This window comes from Canis lupus, chromosome 2 (genome assembly GCF_048164855.1).
Source record: "Canis lupus baileyi chromosome 2, mCanLup2.hap1, whole genome shotgun sequence".
Classification (NCBI taxonomy): domain Eukaryota; kingdom Metazoa; phylum Chordata; class Mammalia; order Carnivora; family Canidae; genus Canis; species Canis lupus.
The window spans coordinates 17,170,299-17,196,692 of NC_132839.1; the positions used below are offsets into that span (position 1 = coordinate 17,170,299).

Sequence of the window (26,394 nt, forward strand, 5' to 3'; positions counted from 1 at the left end):
GTCCTCCAGGTGCCCCCCGGCTGTACCCTCTGGTCTCTCACGTCTGCTCCTGGGGTTACTCTCCCTGATAAGGTAGTAGTTTATGGGGCATCAACCTTAAGTGAGCTCCACTCTCTGAAAACCTGGACAGAGACAGGCGTCCTAATGCTTTCTTTTTTTATATTCTACCAACTCTGGTAGAGGAAGAGAACTTTATATAAATAATTCGTCCCATGAGTAATCATTAAGAGAACCTGAAAAATTTTGAGATTAGAACCTGTAATTTTTCTTCCCTAACAGACTCTCATTGACAGATGATTTCAGCCACTGGCTATTGTTTATGAATTTAAATTCTAATGTTGCATTTTGTGATAACGTGGACACAATATACAGGATTATTTGGCGCTCAAAAGTTAAAAGAAGTAAAACAAGAACAATTATTTTTATTGTACATTGTATACTAAGAATTCAAATTTTTCCTTTTCTTAATTTTGCTTCTTAAGAATTAGGCCTTAATGGTTCTTTCTTGGATTATCAAAATAGCTTCTTAGCTCGTTTCCCTTTCTCTGAGTTCTTCCCTTGCACTTCTACATGTTGTTCTCAGTGATTTTTCTGAAACAAAGATTTATCAGCTCATACTTCTCACTTAAACCCGTCAATAGTTTTTCATTACCCAAAATTAAGCCCAAACTCTTAGGATGACCTATAACTTGCTGCTCTCTCCTTTCCAGCCTCATGTGCATCCCGTGCTCTCTCTACATATTCAATTATTCATCGTTCTTCCCACTGGCCATACTGTTTCAGTCCTCAGGCAACGGCCTGCTCAAGTGGCTTGTCTTCTGCAAAACCTGCTTCACTTAAAAATTAATACATTTCACATTTAGAAAATCTGGATTTCCTTCTCTTGAAGAGTGGGAAGATCTGGGACACTGGGCCCATGTTTTTCCACAAGTCAACAATTGGCTAGAGCAGAACACTGAGTATAAAGCAGGCATTGCCCTATCTGTTGCTATGCTAGTCTAGCCTTCTCCTGTCATTTGTTTTTTGTTTTTGTTTCTTTCTTTTTATTTTTTAACCACTTGGCCATTGTTAACATTTGGTTTGCAAATCTTGGCTCTTGGTTGTACAGCACTTGAAATAACATTCCTTCTGTATTAGTGCTCTTGTCCTGTGAAGCTATGACCATTATTTCATTCTAAGTCAAAATTCTACATCGTTTTTTGATAGTTTGAGTTATTTATAAGTTATTTTCAGATACCATCTGATTAAATCTAAGTATGTCCCCTATACCATGTTATCACTTAACAGTTTTAACTGACAAACTTAAGTTGAAGCCTGCGATCAACTGCGATTTCTCCGTCAGCTCTTTAAGAACCCACTTTAATAAGGTAAACCAAATTGTTCAAAAGAACTCATAACTCAAAATATTTGTATCATATTGTCTACTAAAATTTAGGTTTTTGTTTTGTTTTGTTTTGTTTTGACATCTTCCACTGTTTCAATGCGTTTCTCTTATGTCTTGTGTTACACCAGTTCATGGTGGGGAAAAAGTATAACAGGATGTAACATGATGTAAGTGATACAATGACATGTATAATGTAAAGACTACACTCTTGTTGGAAGCAGACACCTGTAATTAATTCAGATCTTCAGAATTTAAAAAGAAACTTATGAACAAAAGTAGAAATGCCTGTGTACTGGTGGCTGCATGAGGTGGTTCACCAACCCAAAGGGATTCAAGTATGAGTACATCATCATTACTGAAGACCTCAAAGCTAATTAACACCTAGATGGTACTTCACTTGCTGTTTTCTAAATTTGATCGCATTCCTTAAAAGACATTCTCAGTAGCAAACATTTAAAAAAAGAATTTTCATTTTTTAAATTTTAATAACTTAGTCATTCAAATTATTTAAATCCCAAAGCAGATAGTTTAATCCAAAGCTCTCTTTGCCATACTTCTCTAAATAAATTATGTTAAAGATGTATTTTGTTGTAAATAGTAATGATAAATATATTTCTCTCTTTTAAAAATAATCTTCTTAGATAAAATATTACATGTTTATCAATGAGAACTTGGTAAGGCCAAAAGAATATTAAAAATTATTGATAAGCGTCCCACCCAAAGATAATTACTGCTTATATTTTAGAGTATTTTCTTCTAGGCATTTCTTCTAAATTCATATCTACCCCTTCACTTTATCTATATTCATATCTACATCTGCTTCTAGACCTATACCTATCATCTATCTATATATTAGCATATTAACAATCATTTTACTGTATCTCAAAATTCTGTGGATCTGGAATATGGTCAGGGCTCAGTAGGCATTCTTCTCACTTAGTGAAATTCAGCTGACAGGCTGGTCTGGAATTTCTGACGTGGCTTTCCTTATACACATGGCACCTTGACAGGATGGGTGTATAATACTCGGCCCAACTGGAGCTGTCGGCCAGGTGAATTAGCTATCTCATTGGGCCTCACTAAGAGACTGCTTGAGCTTTCTTATAGCATGTGCTGAATGGGGGCTGAATTCTAAGAGCAAATGTTCCAGATGTGCGTATACTTAAAAAATGTGGTTGAAATTCAGCTGTATACCCAGTTTTGACTCTTACATTTAAAGCTTAAAAGCATGTTACAAGCATTTTCCTATTTCACAAAAATTTTTGGCAATTCATTTTGATAGCTACATAATATTGCATCTTATACTATGCAATTTACTTAGCTACGATCCAATTTTCACACAAATAATAGGATTTTATCATGTTAATAATATGTAATAAAAATTTCTGTGCATACCATTTTGCCTGAATTTTCTATTAATTCCTTAATATGTAGTTCAAGAAGCAAAACTAGCCAAAGGTAATGACGAATTTTAAGACTGGAGATATAGATTGTTGAATTGCTTTCCAGAGACATAGTACTTATTCATGCTATCACAATGATTGTTGAATACCTATCAATATGCCTTCAATCAGCATTTTCATTCTCAAATCTTTGTACATTTGATTATTTTAAATATTTTATTATTGTTAATTGCATTTATGTGATTGCTAGTAAGCTTGAAATATTTTCATGATCATTATCAACGTATATTATTTTCTCTTATACATATTTAGTATATCAGTTTATCTAAACTTTTTATGTATTATATAACTATTTAAAGATATAAGCTGTGATAAAATATGTCTAGGTACTTTTAGAATAGAGATTCAAACCGACAAGATTCACATAGTTTGTTTTTCTCTCTGTCATAAATTTGAATTAGATTTAAAATATTCCTGAAATAATTTTGCTTATCATTGGCACAGTTTTGCTCACTATTCCTACTTAATCTGGGCTATGCAGAAAGATAATAAAAATTAAGACGATTGTGCAATTTAAAAAGATTCCTTTCTCAAAAAAAAAGAAGATACAAAATATACTCTGGAATCAGCATAAAATTTGATTACTTTGACTTTTAAAATAGCAAACAATTTTTTAAAATGTTTCTAAAATTCTAGAAGTTATATTAACTGTGTATTGCCCTTTTATTGTAGAGTAAAAAAATCATTATTTCTGATTGATATGTTTATAAAATAGTAACAGTTTGAATATTATTTCACATTACTATTATATATATAGTTTCTCAAGACAGAAGAATGACAATACAGTCTACCCAAAAGTATTTTTATTGTTTAATTTAAAAAGGTGTTTGAATTACTTTTAAAGGATATGATTTCTCTCTTTCCTTTAATGTTCACTTCAGGACACTGTAATAAGGTTTTTAAAGTAGCAAAAGTAAGATGGCTGATATATAGACGGGTATAATCATGTAAGAGGTGTGTATTTTGAATGTGAAGCATCTGTGAAACTTATTGTGGAAATTCAGTGTACAATTTCAATAGCAGTATCACAAACTGCCTTGGAAAAAACAAAACAAAAAGAATGCAGGAAATCTCAACAAAAAATGCTTTTCTTTTCTTTTCTTTTCTTTTCTTTTCTTTTTTTTTCTTTCTTTTTTCTTTTCGCTATAAAATTGAAAGCATTTCATCATGATGTCCTGCCAAGATTTGTCCTCAATAAATTCAAAGTCCTTCTTTTCACTTTCCCAAATTCTGTAAAGTGCATTGCTATTGATTTTGGAACATATATCTTCTCACATAATTCTTACTCAGAGTCAGTTTGTTTGATGCCTGCTAATTTGCCCATTAGCCATTTTCCTGTATCCTTCCTTTTCTGTCATTGCTTTGTTATGCAAGTCTTCCTCTAAACTAGCTTGACCACTTAACACTAGCCTCGCAGTGATTTGGATCACAAGGCTAGTTAATACATGAATACGGATTGCGTGTGTGTATGTGCGCGTTTGCGTGTGTGTATGCGTGTGTGTAACTTTTCTTTTTCCTCTCCTTTTCCTTTTCCTTCCTGCCTTTCCACCTTCCCTTCCTTCCACCCTTCCTTCCTTTGCTCTATTTGGCAACCCTAAAAGAAATGCTTGCAGTAAGGTTACATTACTAGCTGCATAATGTGATGCCGTGTTAAACTGTAATCAACCCTCCACTGAACCTAACAAAGGCAACATGCTAATTTTTGTGTTAAGACATAGTGCGATGGCACACAATCACATGATGCTGTTTCATCCCCTTTCTTCTTGAGACTCTCCTAGCAGTCCTCTTTATTGCTCATGGGTTTCTAATAATGGTGTCCATGTGGCTTTGGAACAACAGCAGAATGTTAATTTATTCCCCAGTGTTACCTAGAGGCCCTGATGTGGGTCCAGGATTGGTGATGCCCTAATTTAAATACTGGGTAGGACCCGGCTGATCAGGTGGCTCAGGGCTAGGACAATAGGCCGTGAAGGGAAGTCCCACTCCCTGATCAGGACAGATCGGGAGATTCCGAATGTAATTGGCCTCCGGGGAGTGTGTAAGTCAGGCTGTACACCCCCTTCAGACCCCCTTAATGCCTTGCCAGCTGGAAGGAAAAGTGCCTGCTTGTGTTGCCCACAAAGGAAGCAGGGACTGACTGAGGGGGGCAGAGCTGGAGAAATTAAAAAAGAGGAAAGAGACAGCGACGCAAATGAAGAGGTGGGTAATAATATTGTACATCTAAGAGCCGGGTGAGTGTGTCATAAACAAATGGGCTTGCAATGGTCAGTAGACAATTATATCCTGTTACCTCATTTCAAATGCTGACTAATTATATAGAGCAAGAGGAAATTAGCACAGGAACCTCTTCCTTTGCCAAGTCCACATCAAAATGCTGTAAAAGAAAACATGAAATCAATCTTCCGTGGTTTTAAAGAACTCATAGTTCTTGAAGTTTAAATCTCTGCACAGAGTCCTTCAAAATTAGTATATGACTTACTGGATGTTAAAATTTCAGAAATTAGACTTGTTAAAAAAACAAACAAACCAAGAAACCAAACCTATGATCTGCACCTTTTTTTGGTGATCTGGACAACACATTTAACTTTTTAAAAAAATTCTAATAATATGGCTTAAATCTCCAACTTTCATCCAACTTGCTTTGTCACATAATGATTTGCTCAAGTGGGAAATTGTCTTCCTGGACAGCATTGTCTCCTGAAATTCCCATGGGGTACATTTGGCTTGTTTCAGCATTTAACCGAGCTCTTGAACTTCCTATTCACAGACATGCTGGTCAATAATAGATTAGTATTACTGACCAATTAGTAACTTTTCTGACTACAAAAATTTTGAAAATTGGATCACTTTCTTCTCTTGCTTTATAGCTTTATAGTTGTATCACCATTAGAAAAAACCAAACAATAAAACCTCAGTTTCCAAAATTGCTTAAAAAACATTTAAATGGCACCTAATAAAACACTTTAATTAAAGGACCAGACCCTTATTAAAATACTCCAAAATGTATGGAAGCATGATATCGTGGAGGGAGTCGTTAAGTCAAACCTGTAATGACCTTTGGCAGTGAGAGGCTTCCCTGACTCTAAGTTTCCTGGTCCCTAATGGTGGTGGTCATCAATGCTCAACAAAAGATGCTGAACTTTAGGATTCTGCTGTGTCGTGTGTCAGAGGTCAGTGTGTGTTAGGCTTCAGGACTCCATCCTGGTTTCACCCAGAGTAGTATCATGCCTTTTCAACATGAGGTTTTGAAGCAAGATTTCTCTTGGGGGAAAGAAAATATTTCATAATTCTGCTAGTTTAAAAATATTTTAAAAGGACTGGACTCGATGATATTTTGGGACTCAGTCAGCTCTAACATTCTGTGCTTCTATGTCAAATACTGTCATGAAAAACCCGCCACAAACTACAGTACTGTGTTTCTTTGAAATGGAATCTATCGGTGAGGAAAATGAGGGGTCTTATTACACTTGAACGTAAAACTCAGGTTTTCTCCTGTGACCACACACACAAAAAAGTGTCTTTTTAGGAAATTAATTTAAATAACCCTTCTTAATGGTAGTCACATAGATCTCTTTCACTTGCTTTTTTAGTGCAGTAGTTTGTTGCTGGCAAGGTAGGAGGAAGATGATCTTTTAAATATCACCTTCCTTCAGGTGTGAGACTCTTACTGCGCTCCTATTCCTTCTTGTGCCATTCTGGTGAAGGCAACGTTGCCATAGATTCATTTGCTATCATAGTAGTAAAAAATAGAGGAAAAACAGCAAGAAAGCCAGCACCAAATTAAGATAACTAAAAAAGCATAATGAGGTTAATATTTTTGAAAGTATTGCTGATGTCTTTAGCAAGTTGCTTAGTAACTCCTCATCCATTGAACCAATAGCGTTTATAGTTTCCCTCTGAATCCCTGGGAATAGAGGCCATTGCTCAGTTTAGGGTAGCGACCTCAATTCTTAAGTAGAAGGGTGTTCTAAATTCCATAAGCTTCATCCCACGTGCAGAGCATGGAAAACATGTAGGCAACGTTCCCATTAGGGGGAAGTATAAAGCCTGCTAATGGTGAAGGGTAGCAGAAGAGAAAGAGACAGGGGGAAAAATGCAAGAATTTAGACATTAGTGTCCAGACTTACTTACCTCTGGGCTTCAAACCCCCAGGGCTAGTAGGAGGGGTTATAAAACCCAAGGTCTCAGCTTGAGAAGGACGACTCAGCAGGACACTGTGCATATTTGGGATTTACAGTTCTGAAAGGAACTTTCATAGAAAATCTTTGACAGTAGAAAGTGACTGCAGTGGAAGAGACGTGGCTGGATGCTTGTTCAGGCACACACCAGCCTGAGACACGTCTCAGATGAGTGGGCCACAGATGAGGCTGTTGCTGGCCAAGTATCAAGGCAGTCACTGAGGTGATGGTCATAGTGACCTATGGCAGAGGCCTGTGACAGAGCACACTGCCCAAGGTGATGCTCAAAAGAGAGTCACTTCAGAGATCAGGTCTTCTGTAGCCTAAAGAGAGCCAAGGGGGTGGCCTTGTCATTCGCAGAGAAGGCTGAGCTCCCCAGAGAGCTGCCTCTGTGTGCTGTCACTGCCAAGAAGAGGGGCTACAAATTTCAGCAGCTCAAGTAAGCAGTGGAGTCAACCAAGACAGAAACGGGTGCCCAGAGGTGAGCAGGGTTGAAACTTCTTCCACCCACACAGGCTCTATAAGCTCCCCATGCACTCAGATGCCAGGCTGAGTATGAGTAGGAAGAAACAGTTGCCTGGACTGTCCCAGTTTTAGCACTGCAAATCTGAAACCAGGGGAATTTCTCAGTACTGGGCAATCTGGGACAGAAATGCAAGATTCGCTGAAAACATGCATTAGCTTATAGCACAGTGACAGGAAGAAGAGTTGCCCGAATTTTGCAGAGTCCTGAGGGTAATGCCCATCCAGTAACTAAAAGGATTAGTCATCATGGGGATATGCCCATTAAAAAGGTAAAGTAATTTTTTTTTTTTTGAGTATTCCACATGGGTTAAATGACAGATGTTTTGTCCCAGTATCATAAAAGACCTTTGTAAGAAAAACCTGAGTTATTGTCCTTTCTGGTAATTTCTCTCATTTTAAATTAGATTTCTCTCTCTCTTTTAACCTAGGTTGAAAGTACCCATAATTTAGGGTTAAGGGTTTTAAGTTACAAATTCAGTTCTTTGGAAGGAGGAAGGTAATACTGTGTCTTTCTCTAATAGTAATTACACATCCTGCCACATGTTCTATCCATAGTTTGCCTTAGCCATGTAGCATGGTGGTTGAGCTAGTGGGGACAGATTTCAGACTCCCTGGGTTCAAATCCCACCTCTCCATTTTCTCCGGCCATATCCTGTAGAGCATAACTTGGAGTGGCTTGGTTTTCCATCTATGGAATGTGATGATGCCAGTAAAGGGAATAATATGCACCTTGCAGTTTTTTTGTCAGGATTCAATGAGATAATGAGTTTGGAGCTTTTTCAGTGTATCTGGGTACATTGAAAACACTCAATAAATGTTAGTTTGTGTTTTAAAAAATGAATGCATGATTCCTCCACTAGGTTGGAAACAATTTGATCATAGAGATACTTTCCACTTTTGCTCACCTCTTTATCCCCAATATCTGGAACAGAGTAAGCATTGAATAATTGTTAGCTCTTATTAGGATTTTTTGAAAAATATATCCAAAACTTCCATACTCTTCTTTCTGGCTGGATTTCTCTCTTACTATTTTTCCTTAGACTTAAAAGATAAATGGAAAAAGGAAAACTGATAATTCATTGGGAGTAAAATACTTGGGTTTTATTATGAAGATATGGAGCATATATGCAGTCTCAAATGTGCTATCTCTTGGAATGTCTGAGACAGGCAGAAGAAGGTCAGGCACCAATCTGGGAATCTGAAAAATCTGGCTCCTGGTATTTCTCTGCCAAAAAAAAAAACTTTTCCATAGTGTTCTCTTTAAAATTGTCAAAATTAGAGGGTTGGACTACATAAGGGCCAAGTTCATGTCCAGCTCTAGACTTCAGCAATTCTAGTAGAGAACAAAACAAGACAGTATACAATTAAGTGCTAAGTTGTGGACTGAATAGCATGGTAATGCTTTTTAAAAACTTCACTCTTTTCTCTAAAAAAAGAAAATCTTTCAAGGGTTAATGTTCCCCATTTCCTTTAGAAAACCTGCTTTCCTTGTGCAGGACTATCTTGGTTTGGATGAAAAAAGAGAACACGCCTGTGTAGCCTGTGTAGAAGATTCCCAAGCAGCTGAGAACACCTGACAGCAGAGACACAGCCAACATTATTTCGCATCTTGCGCCAATGAGGGAATAAGCATAGCTCCTACCTAGAAGGTTCATGAGCTGAAGGAAGCTGGCAAATTACTCTGTAATTACAGCCATCCTTGCAGCAGGGCAGAAACGACAGGCGGCATTGTCTGTATATCTTGAGGTAGCTGAACATCACGTCACCTCTCAATTGGCCTCTTTCCTCTAGTCTTTCTGTGTCTACTTTTTTCCCCATGTAAGACAAATTGCTCTAGTCCTCTTGCTGAGAAAGGAGGAGGTGAGTTGCACAGCTCCGAGTCTGAAAGCCTAGGATGCTCTCCAACCCTAATTTGTAAATGTAGGCAGGAGATTGTTTCATTTCTTCTGAGCTCCTCTCTTAAGAGGAGTCTCACAAAAAGCCTTCATAGGCTCTAAATTATAACTTAGGAGGTACTGTCCTTCCCCTGATGACACTGACGTTTTCAAGTATCGCTGCTAAGGTCAGGCCAGTCTAAGAAGGAAGGCAGATACTCTCATCCTGAAATCTCACTCTATTTGGAGAGGCAAGGTCATCATTTGCCTTTCTCGCTGTTTGTTCTGGAAGTACCTTCTCTGACATAAACCAGAATCTTTTTGGAATAAGGATGCATGCATAAAGGTAGAAAATTTGGTTCTAGTAGAAATTCCCCTTGCTACTTGAACGTTTGAGGGATTCCTTTGGTGAGTGATGTGTAGGCACAGCTACTTCTTTTACTGAAGACACAATGATACTTCTCTGCAGAGCTATGGGCCATGTGGGCTCTATATGGACTCTAGAATATATTGCTATCACCTTGTCATTCTATCAACCTTTCTTACCAAAAGTAGGAAGGGGTAGAAACAAAGCTTGCATCGGACAGGAGATTCTCTGTGCACCGTTTTATTTGTCTGACAAATAGAACTTGATTTAGACCAAATGGCAAATCTCCCCTATTTCTTTTCAGTGGCATCCTCACAACTCTCAATCTTACCCCTTTGCTGTGAGGAGAAACTGGGTAGAAAGTGACACACTCTGGAACTACTGGCTTCCAAGAGTGGCAGATTAGTCAAAGGAGCCTTGCCTCAGGATGTGGCCCCTCAGAAGATGGGTCCCCTTGTCCTCATCTGGCCTCATCCAAACTCCTTGTAATAAGAAACTCTGTCCGTTTCCTCAAGACCATGTGTATGCCCAGACTCCTTTCTCATTGGTGTTCTCTCTCATCCTACTCCTGATCCTGTGTGTTAATCATGATGTTGCCTACTCCCCAGTAGGTGGGCAGGTGATCATGTGTGGTTTAAGAATCTCTCAGGGGTTTATGGAGTGAGGCCAGGCATAATTTTGTAGACTGATAAATGGTAAAGGGAACTCTGCAGTTATGGAGTGAAATCTAGAAATAAACTCTTCCTTATTCTTTAGAGCACTTTGTATTTTGTGTTTGTTTGTTAATTTGTTCATTAGCTTCCTGTCTCTGCAATGGCTTGTGTTTTGTGAGAACAGAGACTGTAAGTAATATGCTGAGTATCTAGCCTCTAACTCAGTGTCTACCTCAATAAATAGCTATTGAATGGGGAAAAAATGGAATGAAACGATCAGATCTCTTTTAACTTGTGTGTCAGTGTGTGTGTGTGTGTGTGTGTGTGTGTGTGTGTGAGAAAGAGGGAGGAGAGAGAGAAGAAAGGGAAGGAATGGGGAGAAATATATCTGGGAAAACTTTATGCATCTAAAGTTTTCAAACTTTTTTGGTTGACAGTGCCCTTAGTATCTCAACATTTTTTTCTCACAGCATTCCTACACCATAAGAAATACAGGACAGTTCCATTAAGCAGTTTGGTACAAATAATTTAACAAGCATTTATGTCATAATAACTTAGTGGCTGTTAAAAAAGCACACCTAAGCTGAGAAAATGTTTCATTCCATTCTTGTCCAGTATTACATACAAATGGCATATATGTGCCTGCTGGGCACTGCACAACTCCCTGAACTTTGGAATCAGGTGACACATTGTTAGCCTCAGTCCCGGCTCTGCGTTCTGCAATGATTTTCATGTGATAATTGCTCACAGCAACTGCCAAAAACCCAAAGACGTGATGTCATCAGAAGGAATCTAGCTTAGAATGGTACTGAAATCGGGAACAACCTCAAGCAGGTAGTGTGTGAGATATGTGACAGATACAGAATATCTCTGTGTCTCCCTCTCAAATAAAAAAGATATCCCACGGTGAATATCCTGTGGCATCCTGGAGTTCATTGGCTCAAAGATTAACTATGTGGTTACATTCATGTTGGTTTCCTATATTGGAGGAATCGTAGTGAAAGATATGTTTTGATGATGAAAAGGTAATAAAAGTTTTAATCGCATTGTGAATTACTTACCAATTATGGCTAATTTTCATTCCATAACAGTCTTCATTAAATATGTCTCGGGTTAACTTTGCTGAGTTGAGTTTGATTATGCTCAAAGGCCATGACACTATAGCAGTGAGACCAATTTCTCACGTTATTCACATGAATTGGTTTCCTTACTTTATAGCCCACAGGTTTAACCTTCACACTTTGTGGCCATGGAGCATGTTGTCTGCTTGCAACTTACAAAGGGTGTGGGGGTCACACTGCTGGTCTTGCTCACAGTCAAGCGTGAGAGGGCTTACAGCATCTGCAACACATCACAGCATTGTGTCAACCTACAAATTATGTGTTGGAACTGGAGGAATTTACTTAAAAGGCTTCCAGTGAAATACTATGACAAATAGGTATAATCTAACATCAGCCTTCGCACTAAATGCTTTATTCTTGGCATTTATAAATGTTCATTACCATTGTGCATTCTTGAGTAAATTTAGGTCTTAGAAGACAATTTGTAATCCTTATCACTCCTTCTTTAGAATCCAGCTAACCACTGCTCTTTCATAGCTGAAATGTGAGACCTCAGAGGGTTAAGTGAGTTTCACCCACACACAAAGTCAACATCAAGTATTTCTTTAAATGTGGACTCCTTGACAAACACATCTCTCCATTTGCAAGGCCCATGAATTTAAAGCATCCGGTAATAACAGGCCTGTTCTCCTTCTCGGAGCTGGAAGCTCCTTGTGAAATGGTATCCTGCCAAAGTGCCACTGCAATAAAGCTCTGCGTCCTAACGTTGGTGTCAAAGTGCCAGCGAACCAAGACTGGCAGCCAGCTAATTTGGGAGAGCTGTCTGCCTCAGCCTCTCCCCTGCCCCCACTCCTACTGATCAACTCACCAACATGAGCTATTCAGCTTGTCAACCATTCGTGGGTAGGGGGAGAGAGGATGAAAGAAATTAGGATGTGCCTTCTTCTCTCATTCAATACTCAGATTCCCCCTGGGTCACTGATCCAGCCTCTGAGAACACTGGGAACTCTGTTCCTCCCACTTGATTAATGGCTTCATAAGCAGATCCTTGAGGTAAGAGATACACCCTTTGCCAAAGGTGGTATTACTTATGACATACAATGTTTTGACAATATCTAACAGTTTCACAGATCTCCTTAAATAAACTGAATACTTAGATATATGAGCATCTGTTATAATAAATGTCTTGCCTGATTAATTATCTTCTTTTCTTTTATTAAAAATGATGAATAAAATTGAAGGGAAGCAAGTAGCTGCATTGCTAGGGACAGTTGGGTGGGTGAGAACCCTTCCTTGGTGTCTGAGTTTTGGGGGCAAGAGAGCTACAAAAAAGCAATCTGTGAGCTACACATGCTTACTTTGTGGTAGACTAAGCCCTGACTCTCCATGGCCACACTTAGAGTCTCAAGCATACAAATTTGAGTTCCTTCTCTCAATCCATCAGAAATCTATATGACGGGGACAGAAATAATCCTAGCTTTGTTGGCTGAGGCTCCAGTGATATAATGCCCCTAGCGAGTGTGAACTAAATGATTTCTCCTCCTCCCTCTTTTTCCTGACTTAAACAATGATGTGAAATAGGTGTACCATAATATAAATTTGCAAATTGGCCCCAAACATTTGATCTTAGTCAAATATAACATGAGGAGAATGATAATTAAAGAAAGAAATCCTACCTAGCATGAGGAGATTATGGCAAAATGAATATGGCTGTAAGGAGGACTCAGATGTAAGAATGACTTACCTTGAGGCAGTGATACTGTGCAGCTTGTGAACTGTTCACAATGCTTAACAAGCAGTTTGGGGCTCATTATAGCCTAATTTGCTCTGTGTACCCTGTGTGTTTGGTCCCATCCCTGTCAAAAAATGCTTCAAATAAAACATGTAGGTTCGACCCCTTTGGCATGTGGGTGTTCTCACCATGAACAGAGCGTACTGGTACCTCAAGGCAATGTCTTGATTCTCCCTAGCAATCATGAAGGATAGATGTGGGCACACCCCATTGAGGTAAGTAGTGTAATGAGTTATAAATATAAACATTTTACTCTAGCAGGAAAGGAGAGGGAGCCGAGCTTTACAACTAATGTGGTGGTGGTGGTGGTGGTGGTGAATCAACAGGCTCCTGTTGTTGGATGGGTACCATCAAAGAGAAGAGAAAGCTTGAGGTCCATGTACTTCATTCAAGAGTTTCAGAGATGGAGCGAGCAAGGGAGAAACTGTGTGTGTGTCTCAGAGAGAGAGAGAGGTGGGAGGAGAGGGAGGGAAGGAAGTAGGGAGAGAGTTTTCACTGGTTTTAAGGAGTGCTTTTTTTTTTCCCACATTTTTTTCTTTTTAATACATAGAGGGTTTTCTGCTCTGGACTCCTTTCTGAAAGCTCTCTCCTGTGCGATATGCATATAGTAGGTATGATTTTGCCCCCTTTTAATGCAGTTGCTTGTGGAGAGTGGCAAAAGAGTTCTTGAATATCACAGAGGCCAGCTATTTTCTGTTATGTTTTTTAACCTTATTTTGTTGGTTCACACTGTCAGGCTTCTAGACCATCTTCTTCCAAAGACACCTCATTTTCATTTTCAATCAATTTCTCTCCACGATTTTTCACATAGCTTCCTTCACACTACTAATTTCACTTTAGAGCTGGCATCCTATCCCACATCCCTGGGCTTGCTGTGCTAACATGTTTAAACATGATTAGTCTTTATTAATGTAAGAGAGACAAAGCTCCAAGAATCACACACCTCTTAATTTGCTATAGTTCCAAGGGGGGTCTTCAGCCCTGGAAACTGAAAATGAATGGGATCCTTGAGATGCAGACATACCGGGCATTCTGCTAAGTGCAAAGTTTTGCTTTATGGCTGTGGATAGGATCTTCTCTAAGGTGCATTCCAGTCCAAGTCTTTGATATATCACATGCCATGAAATAGCCAAATCATCAAAAACATTTCCTGATCACAGATAATGATTGATGGACTCTCAGCGGTGTTTGTTACACATGTGGTTCAGAAAATGAGGGGTGGCATTAGGGTTGCATTTTACCCCCATTGTAATCTTGAGAATAATATTCTTTCAATGTGATGTTCACGTATTCTATTATTTGGCAAATATAGGCCAAGAACTGGGGTAGAGTTGTATGAGAGTATCTATAAAGGAGCTCTCTAGTTCAGGTGCATACTTCATCATTTAGTACTGTCATGAAGATTCTGAGATTCAAAATATTTAGTATCATGTAGATATACAGATATCTGATCCTTGATAGATGTCGCTTATTTTAGAAACGTTTGATGTGGGTTGCACATATACATTAAGACATTAGAATGTGGCTAAATTACTGAGGGCCATATAAAGGAGTGGGGGAGATTACTGGATCTGAAATCTAAGCTAAGGATAATTTCTACAACTGCACATTACATTTAGTTCCTGTGCAGGTCACAAAGGCCAATAAAGAAATTCCATGAGTCATGTAGTATTCATTTTCTAATAAAAGGATATATACCAGTAGGTAGGAAGAAAATGTTCCCGGAAATAAACTGTAACAGGAATCTAACTCTGGATTACTATAATAAAAGAAAATATCTTTAATAGAGGCCTTCGGAGAAGATGAAGAAAATGTATTCATATGGTCATTTCTTACACTGACCCTTGGTACAAATCAAGAAAAATACTATGTAACAATTATATGAATGTGTTTCTACAGGAAACAAAATGACATAGTCATCAGGCAGCCTGGGCCCAATGTTTTGTTGCAGCTGGAGGAGGCTGGGTGCACAGCCCAGGCTTTTGGTTTGAAAACTGGCATTTCTTGATGACTCAGTCTCGAGAGCCCAAGCCCAGACCACTGCTGATAGCATTGACACCAGTGTCACCCTCTGCAAGCTTGCCAAGACTGAGTGGTTCCTGAGCAGTTGGGGGGCCCTCCGCCTTTTCCAGTGCTGCCTGTCCATGTAGCAGCTAGCTGGGGGCCCTTTCTCCTTACTACCACTTGCCAGACTCTTTTACCTGCTGCTTGGACTCATGGTGGGGCATCAAGGGTGACTTATAGCCTAAATAAATGGAGAATTGGGGAGTATTTCAAACTGTTAACAACCAGGACAGGTAGGCCAGTATATGTCACATGTGTCTCCATAAGAAACACCAAACTCACTTAGTAATGCAATTTCCTTTCTTGTGGACATTTATCATATATATTTGCTATCTTCTCCGATAGACTGGGAAGTCTAGGAGGGTAGTGTCCATCTCTGGCTTATTTCTATGCCTCATAGCTCTTTGCACAGTTCTTCATACTCACTAAATAGCTGTTGAATGAATAAAGGAATGGGAGGCATTTAGTTAAATCCTTTGGGTCTACAAACATGGATGGAAATAGAGGTGTCTCGTAATGTTTTCAATCTCTGTTGATTTTAGCTAGATTAAACAGAATATTCTATCCTTTGCTGTATGAAATGATTTTTGCATTTAATTATAAAGATCTGATAGTTGAAAGTGAAAACCTGGGAAAAACAGATGTAATCAGACCCCAATCCTTTAAATACTTTCTTTTTGAGACTGAGTGCCAGCAGAAACCTCATATGAACTCAGGTCACTTTGAGAGACTTGAAGGTTTCTCTTTTCTGATAGTAAATAGGATCACCATATAAACTTATTGCCTAAATTGGGACATTTTTGAGAGTGCACAGGGGGCACTTCTAATAATTATATCAGGACCACAGGCATTAGCTGAGGCTGTTTTGGGCAAATGGGAATGTATGTTCACTTAGTTATAAATATTTTTACTTTATAGACCATCAGTTGCCAAAGTAACAATCTGCCTTCTGTCTACCTCCTTCCATGGCCATGAAAGAGGCAAGAAAATCTACATTTCCCCAAATTGATTAATTATTATTTTAAAAAGATTTTTAAAAATTTATTTTAGAGAGAAAGAGAGAAAACAGGGAGAGAGGTGGAGGGAGGAGGAGAAGCAGACTTCCTGTCAAGCATGAAGCCCAATGCGGGGCTCAATTCCAGGACCCAGGATCATGAGGTGTCCGCTTAACCGACTGAGCCACCTAGGCATCCCTTGGCTTTTTTTTTTTTAATCTATGCAACAGATTGGCATTTTTCTTATACTCTTTATCCCACCCTAAAGTGCATTCACCATTCCTAGTGTAAAATAGAATAAAAGAAAAATGGCATCTTTTTCATCCTTGAGTACAGAAGGCAAAAACTAACAGAGTGTCATCAAGCCAAATAGCCAGTGAAATTCTCAGAGAAAAAAAATTACTTCCCGGTAGATGACACTTTTAATGGTAAGCTTTAAAATTTGGCAAGATTCTCACGGGGGGCGGGGGGGAGCGGATTTAATTTTGGTGAAACACTCATCAACACTCTTTCCTTCACCAAGGCATATTTGATCTTGGCTTAGAGGAACATAGGGGAGACAGAATGGCTGACACAAAATAAAACAGAAGACAAAATACATGGGGGTACAATTCTAGCTATCTAAGTGATCAGTCATTTGCTTGCAGTGTGAAGTGTCTGGATTTATCACAGTAATATTCTTGTTGGTCTCATTATATCCCTGCTGATGGCTGTGTCATCACTGCTGATGATCCGACTCCTCTTTGTTGGCCTTATGTGACTCAGCGACCTTCCGTAATTGAGGATGGGACGCAGCATTAAGTGCTGAGGGTGAAGCAAGTGTCTAGAGTGAGACCTTCCCTCCCCTAATAAGGGACCAAAAGTTTGTCAGAAATGATCAGCAGGTTTTCTTGGAACATTAAATGGAATGGAAATAAAGGGGCCTCTCTGTCTTCATAAATTACACAAGAGTATCCAATCTGCTCATCTTCACCCTGTAATTTGGAATGGAAAAATCTCCTGTGCATAAATTGCCTTTCCTGAATCTAACACAATTAATCCAGAAGAGAAGTGGGAATGGGTAGCAGGGTTTTTTTTTTTTCCTTCAAATTTTGTTGTTAATTAAAAAAACAATTATCAAGGATTTCTAATTACTTTATAAGTGCTGTATGGCCTGTACCTGCTCCTCAGCAAATTAGTGAGATAATGCTGGAAACATCTTATTAAACGGAATTACTCTTTCTCCGCCTTCAGATTCACACATTCACTTAATAGGCCTCTTCTCGTGCAACACCTTTGTGAAACATTTATATCCATTAAGTTATCTCACAGTTATTAGCATTGTGCATTGGTTTCTCCATGTTTTTTTTTTTTACCCAGGTCCTAGTAAATTGATAGGCTACCATAAGGATGAGTATCTTTAAAGATCCTTCCTTAGAGCAAGCAAGTATTTTGGAAATAGGAATACATTTCCAGTGGAGGAAGACAGTACTTAAAAGAGAGGTGTTTAAAAGAAAAGAGAGTCCTTAGAGGTCCTCAGAGAGTCCCTGGGACAAAATGGGGCTGGCAAGTGTAGGGCTAGAGGAAAAATGTGAACCACTGCAGAGTGCTGACAGGGGGCGCATGAATGGGAGAGGCGCCAGATCTGTGTGAAATATGCTGTTCAAGGATCATGCTAGAAGGGGACTCACACACTTGAGGGTTTCATAGAATACATTAAGGTCCATAGCGCATCTTTTTGAATGTGTGTGGAACCAAGTTAAGAATGAGGAAGCCAGCGGCTGAAATCTGGGACATCATGATCTCATAGTGGTTTTCAATTGAATAAATTTGATGTGGAATAACTTTGTGTACGTTTCAGGTGTAGCAGGTGTTACTGTGACACGTTTGTATATTGTAATAGGATTGCTGATGCAGTGATACCACGTTACATAATTAGAGCACGACATTATTGTTTACAATCATTATGCTGTGCGCTAGATTTCTATGGCTTATTTACTACTTGTGACAAGTTTGTACCCTTAAACACTCTTATCCCCCACCCCATCCCCTAGTAACTGTCATTTTACTCCCTGCTTTTTACAGGCTTAACTTTTATAGATTTCGTATGTAAGTGATGTACAGCACTTATCTTTCTGAGTCTGACTTACCTCGTTTGGCATAATGGGCACAAGGTCCAACCATGTTGTTGCAAATGGGAGAACGTCTTCCTTTCTTACGGCTGAAGAATATACCAAATGTGCCACATCTTTTTTATCCATTCATCTGCTGATAGGCATTGGGGTTGTTTCCATATCTCCCCTATTTTGAATAATGCTGTGATAAACATGCAAGTGCACAGGTCTCATTAAAATTTTGTTTTCATTTCCTTTGGGTATGTACTCAAGTGGAACTGCTGGGTTGTTGGTAGATCTGTTTTTAATTTTTTAAGGAACCTCCATATCGTTTTCCATAGTGTTTGGACCAATTTGCATTTCCATCAACAGTGCACATGGGTTCCCTTTTTGCCACACCCTTGCCAGCTCCTGTGGTCTCTAGTTTCCTTGATGACACCCATCCTAGAGCTGTGAGGTGATAGCTCACTGTGGTTTTAATTTGTATTTCCCTGGTGACACCTACTTGAGTGACACCTTTTCATATGTGTGTTGGCTGTTTTGATGTCCTCTTTGGAGAAATGGCTATTTATTTCTTTTGTCCATTTTTAAATTGGATTGTTTGTATTTTTGTTATTGAGTTGACCGAGTTCTTCATATATTTTGGATATTGACTCCCTATCTAATATATGGTTTGTAAAATATTTTCTCCCATTCTTCAGTTGTCTTTTCATTTTGTTTCTTTGGCTGCGCAGAAGCTTTTGAGTTTGATGTAGTCCCATTTGTTGATTTTTTTTCTTTTGTTTATGCTTTGTGATGTCATGACCAAAAAATTATCAAGACCAGTATTGAGGAGATTTTCCCCTACATTTTCTTCCACATTTCTATGATATCAGGCGTTATGTTTAAGTCGTTGATTCCACTTTGAATTAATTTATGTAACTAGTATGAGATAGGGGTCCAATTTCATTGTTCTGTATATTTTTCTCTACTTTCCCAGCATGATTTGCTGAAGAGACCTTCTTCCCCATTGTATATTTTTAGCTCTTTTGCTGAATATTAGGTGACCATATGTCACAGTTTGATTCTGGGCTCTCTATTTTGGTGCTAATACCGTACTGTTTTTATTCCTATGGCTTTGTAGTATAGTTTTCAGCCTGGAGGCATGATACTTTTCGCTTTGTTTTTTCTCCTCAGGATTGCTTTGGCTATTTGGGGTCTTTGTGTTTCCACACAAATTTTAGGATTGTTTCTTCAGTTTTTGTGAGGAATGCCTTTGGTATTTTGATGGAATTGTGCTGAATCTGTTGATGGCTGTGTGTCAAATGGCCATTTTAACAGTATTAATTTTCTAATCTGCAAACAAGATATGTCTTTCCATTTGTGTCTTCTTTGCTTTCTTACAGCAAAGCTTTTGTACTTTTCATTGTACAGAACTTTTAGTTCCTTAGTTAAGTTTATTCCTAAGTATTTTACTGTTTCTGATGCTATTGTGAATGAAGTGGTTTTTCTTATGTGTCTTTCAGTGCTTTCTTACTAGTGAAGGGAATGCAATTCATTTCTGTATATTGATTTTGTATCCTGCCATTTTGCTGAAATTTGATTAATTCCTACAGTCTTTTTTTTTTTTTAAGGATTTTATTTATTTATTCATGAGTGACACAGAGAGAGAGAGAAAGAGAGAGAGAGGCAGAGACACAGGCAGAGGGAGAAGCAGGCTCCATGCAGGGAGCCTGATGCGGGACTCAATCCTGGGACTCCAGGATCACGCCCTGGGCCAAAGGCAGGCGCTAAACCCCTGCGCCACCGGGCTGCCCTCCCACAGTCTTTTGACAGAGTTTTGGGGAGATTTTTTTATATGCAAGATCATATCACCAGCAAATAATGACAGTTCCGCTTTATGCTGCGGGTGCCCTTCATATCTTTGTCTTTCCTAATTGCTCTAGCTAGGACTCCAGTACCATACTGGATGGGAGTGGTGAGAATGACCATTCTTACCTTGTTGCTCATCTAAGGGGAAAACTCTTTCAATTTTTTTTCTATTGAGTTTAATGTTAGCTGTAAGTTTGCTGTACTTGGCCTAGATTATATTGAAATATGTTATTTGTATACCTAGTCTATCAAGGGATTTTATAAAAGAATGTTGTATTTTGTCAAAATGCTTTTCCTACATCTATTGATATGATTATGTGAATTTTATCTTTCATTTTATTGATGTGATGTGTTACATTTATTCATCTGTATTCATCAGCAACATCGGTCTATAGTTTTCTTTTCTTGTGGTATCTTTATCTGGCTTTGATATTAAAGTAATGCTGATCTCTTAGAATGAGTTTGGAATCATTCCCTCCTCCTCAATATTTTTGAAGAGTTTGAGGAAAAGTGGCTTTAATTCTTCTTAATTCTTTGATGGAATTCTCTAGTGAAGCTGACTGGTCCTGGAGTTATCATCTATATTGGGATTTTTTTTTTAAATTTCTGATTCAAATCTTTTGTTATTGGTCTGTTTAGATTTTCTAATTCTTCCTAACTCAGTCTTGGTTGATAGTGTATTTCTAGAAATGTATCCATGTAGTCTAGATTATGTCATTTGCTAGCATATAATTGTTCATAGAAGTCTCTTATGATTCTATTATTTCCGTAGCATCAGTTGTAATGTCATCTCTTTCATTTCCAATTTTATTTGAGTAGTCTCTCTTTTTCATAGTTAGTTTAGCTAAAGACTTGTCAATTTTGTTTACTCTTTCAAAGAACCAGCTTTTAGTTTTCTAGATTCTTTCTACTGTTTTTCTGGTCTGCATTCCACTTATTCCCATTCTGATCATTATGTCCCTCCTTCTGCTAACTTTGAGCTTAAATTTTTTTTTTTTTTAGGTATAAAGTAAGATTGTTAATTTGAGATCTTTCTAATAAACTTTCCCTTCAGAACTACATTTGTGGGGCATCTGGGTGAGCATCTGCCCTTGGCTCAAGTTGTGATTCTGGGGTCCTGGGATCGAGTCCCACATCAGGCTCCTGCAGGGAGCCTGCTTCTCCCTCTGCCTATGTCTCTGCCTCTCTCTCTGTGTCTCTCATGAATAAATAAAATCTTAAAAAAACTACTTTTTCTGCATCCCACAATATTTGATATGTTTTATTTTCATTTACATTTGTTTTAAGACAACTTTTTATTTCCCTTTTGATTTCTTTTTTGATTCAGTGGTTGCTTAGAAGTGTGTTGTTTAGTTTCCACATATTTGTAGATTTTCTCACTTTCCTTCTGTTGATTTCTAGTTTCATACCATTGTGGTCAGAGAAGATAGTTGGTATGCTTTTAGTCTTGCACTTGAGAAGACTGAGTATTCTGATGCTATTGGGTAGAATGTTCTGTATATATATCTATTAAGTCCATTTGTTCTAAACTGTGGTTTAATTCTAATGTTTCCTTGTTGATTTTCTGTCTGGATGATCTATCCATCACTTACAGTGGGGTCTTAAAATTCCCTACAATCATTGTATTATTGTCTACTTCTCTCCCTCAAGATTTGTTATTTATTGCGTAACATATTTCAGTGCTTGGTGTTGGGAGCATATATACTTATGATTGTTGTATCTTTTTGATGTATTGACCCCTTTATTGTTCTTTATTAAAGTATAACTTATTTTTAAATTTAATTTAATTTTATTTAAATTCAATTAATTAACATATAGTGTATTAACAGTTTCAGAGGTAGAGTTCAGTGATTCACCAGTTGTATATAACACCTAGTGTTCATTGTATCACATGCCTTCCTTAATACCCATGACCCAGTTACTCTATCCCCCACCTCTCTCCCCTCTAGCAACCCTCAGTTTGTTTCTTTTGATTAAGAGTCTCTTATAGTTTGTCTCCCTTTCTGATTTCATCTTGTTTTGTTTTTCCCTCCCCCTGTGCTCCTCTGTTTTGTTTCTTAAGTTCCACATATGAGTGAAATCGTATAATTGTCTTTCTCTGATTGACTTATTTCACTTAGCATAGTAACCTCTAGTTCTATCCACATCATTGAAAATTGCAAGACTTTTTGATGACTGAGTAATTTTCCATTGTGTGTGTGTGTGTGTGTGTGTGTGTATCATATCTTCTTTATCCATTCATCTGTTGGTGAACATCTGGGCTCTTTCCATAGTTTGGCTATTGTGGACATTGCTGCTATACCCCTTTATTGCTTTTTTTTTTTTTTTAAGATTTTTAATTTATTTATTCATGAGACACACACACAGAGAGAGAGAGAGAGAGAGAGAGAGAAAGAGAGAGGCAGAGACACAGGCAGAGGGAGAAGCAAACTCCATGCAGGGAGCCTGACATGGGACTTGATCCCAGGTCTCCAGGATCATGCCCTGGGCTGAAGGCAGCTTTAAACCGCTGAGCCACCTGGGCTGCCCCCCTTTATTGTTATGTAGTGAGTGACCTTCTTTGTAGCTTGTTACCCATTTTGACTTGAAGTCTATTTTGTCTGATAAAAATATGGCTATGCCTACCTACTTTTCATTTCTATTTGTTTGGACTATCATCTTCCATCCTTTCATTTTGAGCCTATATGTCTTTAGACATGAAATGGGTGTCCTGTAGGCTGCATATAGTTGGATCTCGTCTTTTTTTTTTCCTCTTTCCAGACACTCTGTGCCTTTTTTTTTTTTTAAGTAACCTTCACACCCAGCATGGAGCCCAGTGCGCAGGGCTTGAACTCATGACCCTGACATCAAGACCTGAGCTGAGATCAAGAGTCAGATGCTTAATCAACTGAGCTATCCATGTGTCCCACACTCTGTACCTTCTGATTGATGAGTTCAATCTGTTTATATTTAGGGCCTTTATTGACATGTAAGAATTTATGACTGCCATTTTATCTGTTGTTTTCTGGTAATTTTATCTATCATTTCTTTTTCCTTTTGTTTCTGTCTACCTTTTTTAAGTTGGTGGTTTTCCATAGTTATTTGCTCAGTCTCACCCATTTTTAATGATTTGTGTCTCTGCTCCATTCTAAATATGGGTTACAATATTCTTTTTTTTTAATAATAAATTTATTTTTTATTGGTGTTCAATTTGCCAACATACAGAATAACACCCAGTGCTCATCCCGTCAAATGTCCCCCTCAGTGCCCGTCACCCATTCACCCCCACCCCCGCCCTCCTCCCCTTCCACCACCCCTAGTTCGTTTCCCAGAATTAGGAGTCTTTTTTTTTTTTTTTTTTTTGAGTTAGGAGTCTTTATGTTCTGTCTCCCTTTCTGATATTTCCCACACATTTCTTCTCCCTTCCCTTATATTCCCTTTCACTATTATTTATATTCCCCAAATGAATGAGAACATACACTGTCCTTCTCCGATTGACTTACTTCACTCAGCATAATACCCTCCAGTTCCATTCAAGTTGAAGCAAATGGTGGGTATTTGTCGTTTCTAATGGCTAATATTCCATTGTATACATAAGCCACATCTTCTTTATCCATTCATCTTTCGATGGACACTGAGGCTCCTTCCACAGTTTGGCTATTGTGGACATTGCTGCTATAAACATCGGGGTGCAGATGTCCCGGCGTTTCATTGCATCTGAATCTTTGGGGTAAATCCCCAACAGTGCAATTGCTGGGTCATAGGGCAGGTCTATTTTTAACTCTTTGAGGAACCTCCACACAGTTTTCCAGAGTGGCTGCACCAGTTCACATTCCCACCAACAGTGTAAGAAGGTTCCCTTTTCTCCGCATCCTCTCCAATATTTGTGGTTTCCTGCCTTGTTAATTTTCCCCATTCTCACTGGGGTGAGTTGGTATCTCATTGTGGTTTTGATTTGTATTTCCCTGATGGCAAGTGATGCAGAGCATTTTCTCATGTGCGTGTTGGCCATGTCTATGTCTTCCTCTGTGAGATTTCTCTTCATGTCTTTTGCCCATTTCATGATTGGATTGTTTGTTTCTTTGGTGTTGAGTTTAATAAGTTCTTTATAGATCTTGGAAACTAGCCCTTTATCTGATACGTCATTTGCAAATATCTTCGCCCATTCTGTAGGTTGTCTTTTAGTTTTGTTGACTGTATCCTTTGCTGTGCAAAAGCTTCTTATCTTGATGAAGTCCCAATAGTTCATTTTTGCTTTTGTTTCTTTTGCCTTCGTGGATGTATCTCGCGAGAAGTTACTGTGGCCAAGTTCAAAAAGGGTGTTGCCTGTGTTCTCCTCTAGGATTTTGATGGAATCTTGTCTCACATTTAGATCTTTCATCCATTTTGAGTTTATCTTTGGGGTTACAATATTCTAATTCTGACTGACTTTAACTTTAATCAGAGTTTGTGTGTTTGTTTTTGTCTTTTTATTTCACCTTGGAGAGCTCTTTTCAGCATTTCTTATAAGGCAGGTCTAATGGTGGTGAACTCCCTCAGCTTTTGTTTGTCTAGGAAAGCTTTTATTTCTTCTTCATATCTGAGAGATAACCTTGCTGGATAGATTATTCTTGGCTGGTAGGGTTTTTCTTTCTTTCATTTAAAAAAAATTATTCAAGTATAATGGCCACAGTTTTTAAAATATTTTAAATATGTCATTCCACTCTCTCCTGGCCTATAGAATTTCTGCTGAGAAAACTGCTGAGAAAGCTGCTTATACCCTAACAGGGGTAACTTTGTAGATTACTATCTTTTTAATTTCCTAACTGCCCTAAAATTCTTTATCATTAACTTTTGACAGTTTTAATAAGAAGTTTCTTAGAGAAATTCCTTTTGTGTTGAGATAATAAGGTGTTCTATTAGCTTTGTAAACTTGTATATTTGATTCTTCCCCCAGCTTTGGGAGTTCTTAGCTATTATTTTTTTTTAATTTTTATTTATTTATGAGAGAGAGAGAGAGAGAGAGAGAGAGGCAGAGACACAGGCAGAGGGAGAAGCAGGCTCCATGCACCGGGAGCCCGACGTGGGATCCGATCCCGGGTCTCCAGGATCCCGCCCTGGGCCAAAGGCAGGCGCCAAACCGCTGCGCCACCCAGGGATCCCAGTTCTTAGCTATTATTTTTCTTCTTTTCTTTCTGTTTAAGTATAATTGACATGCAGTGTGATATTAGTTTCAGGTGTACAATATAATGATTCAACAATTATATACATTTCTCAGTGTCCATCAAGATAAGTGTAATCTCAATCCCCTTTATCTGTTTCATCCATTCTTCCCCGCCTCTGCCCCCCACCACATTTCCTTCTGGCAGCCATCGGTTTGTTCTCTATAGTTAAGAGTCTTTTTTTTTTTCTTCTTTCTTTCTTTCTTTTCTTAAATTCCATGTATTGGTAAAATCATATGATATTTGTCCCCCTCTGACTTATTTCACTTAACATTATATCCTCTAGGTCCATCCACTTTGTTGTAAATGGCAAGATTCCATTTTTTTAATAGTTGAGAAATATTCCATAATATAGCTGTTATATATATAGAATATATATATTATACAAACACACATATATGTACACACATACACACACTACATCTTCTTTATTTATCAATGGACACTCGGGTTTTTTCTATTTTGGCTATTGTAAATAGTGCTGCAGTAACATTGGGGTATATACACTTTTTTGAATTAGTGTTTTCATTTTCTTTGGGCAATTACCCAATGGTAGATTTACTGGATCATATAGTAATTCTGTTTTTAATCTTTTGGGGAAACTCCATACTGTTTTCCACAGTGGCTGCATCAACTTGCATTCCTAATAATAGTGCACAACTGTTCCTTTTTCTCCGTATCCTCATCAATGTTTATTATTTCTTATATTTTTTATTTTAGCCATTCTGACAGTATAAAGTGATACCACATTGGTTTTGATTTTCATTTCCCTAATGATTAGTGATGTTGAGCATCTTTTCACATGTCTGTTGGCCATCTGTATGCCTTCTCTGGAAAAACTGTCTATTCAAGCCTCTAGCCTTTTTTTAAATAAATTTATTTTTTATTGGTGCTCAATTTGCCAACATATAGAA

General features: G+C 38.2%; 2 long non-coding RNA genes across 2 annotated transcripts in view; one reads left to right on the forward strand and one right to left on the reverse strand.

The window, feature by feature from the left end:
- LOC140613070 (uncharacterized) overlaps positions 1-26,394 on the forward strand; it is a 658,442-nt gene that overhangs the window by 351,910 nt on the left and 280,138 nt on the right. The window lies entirely within an intron of this gene.
- LOC140613092 (uncharacterized) lies at positions 5,040-7,232 on the reverse strand. The gene is made up of 2 exons (XR_012014210.1): positions 6,979-7,232; positions 5,040-5,221 (listed from the first exon to the last, which is right to left on the reverse strand). It is a non-coding gene; the product is annotated as an uncharacterized lncRNA (long non-coding RNA).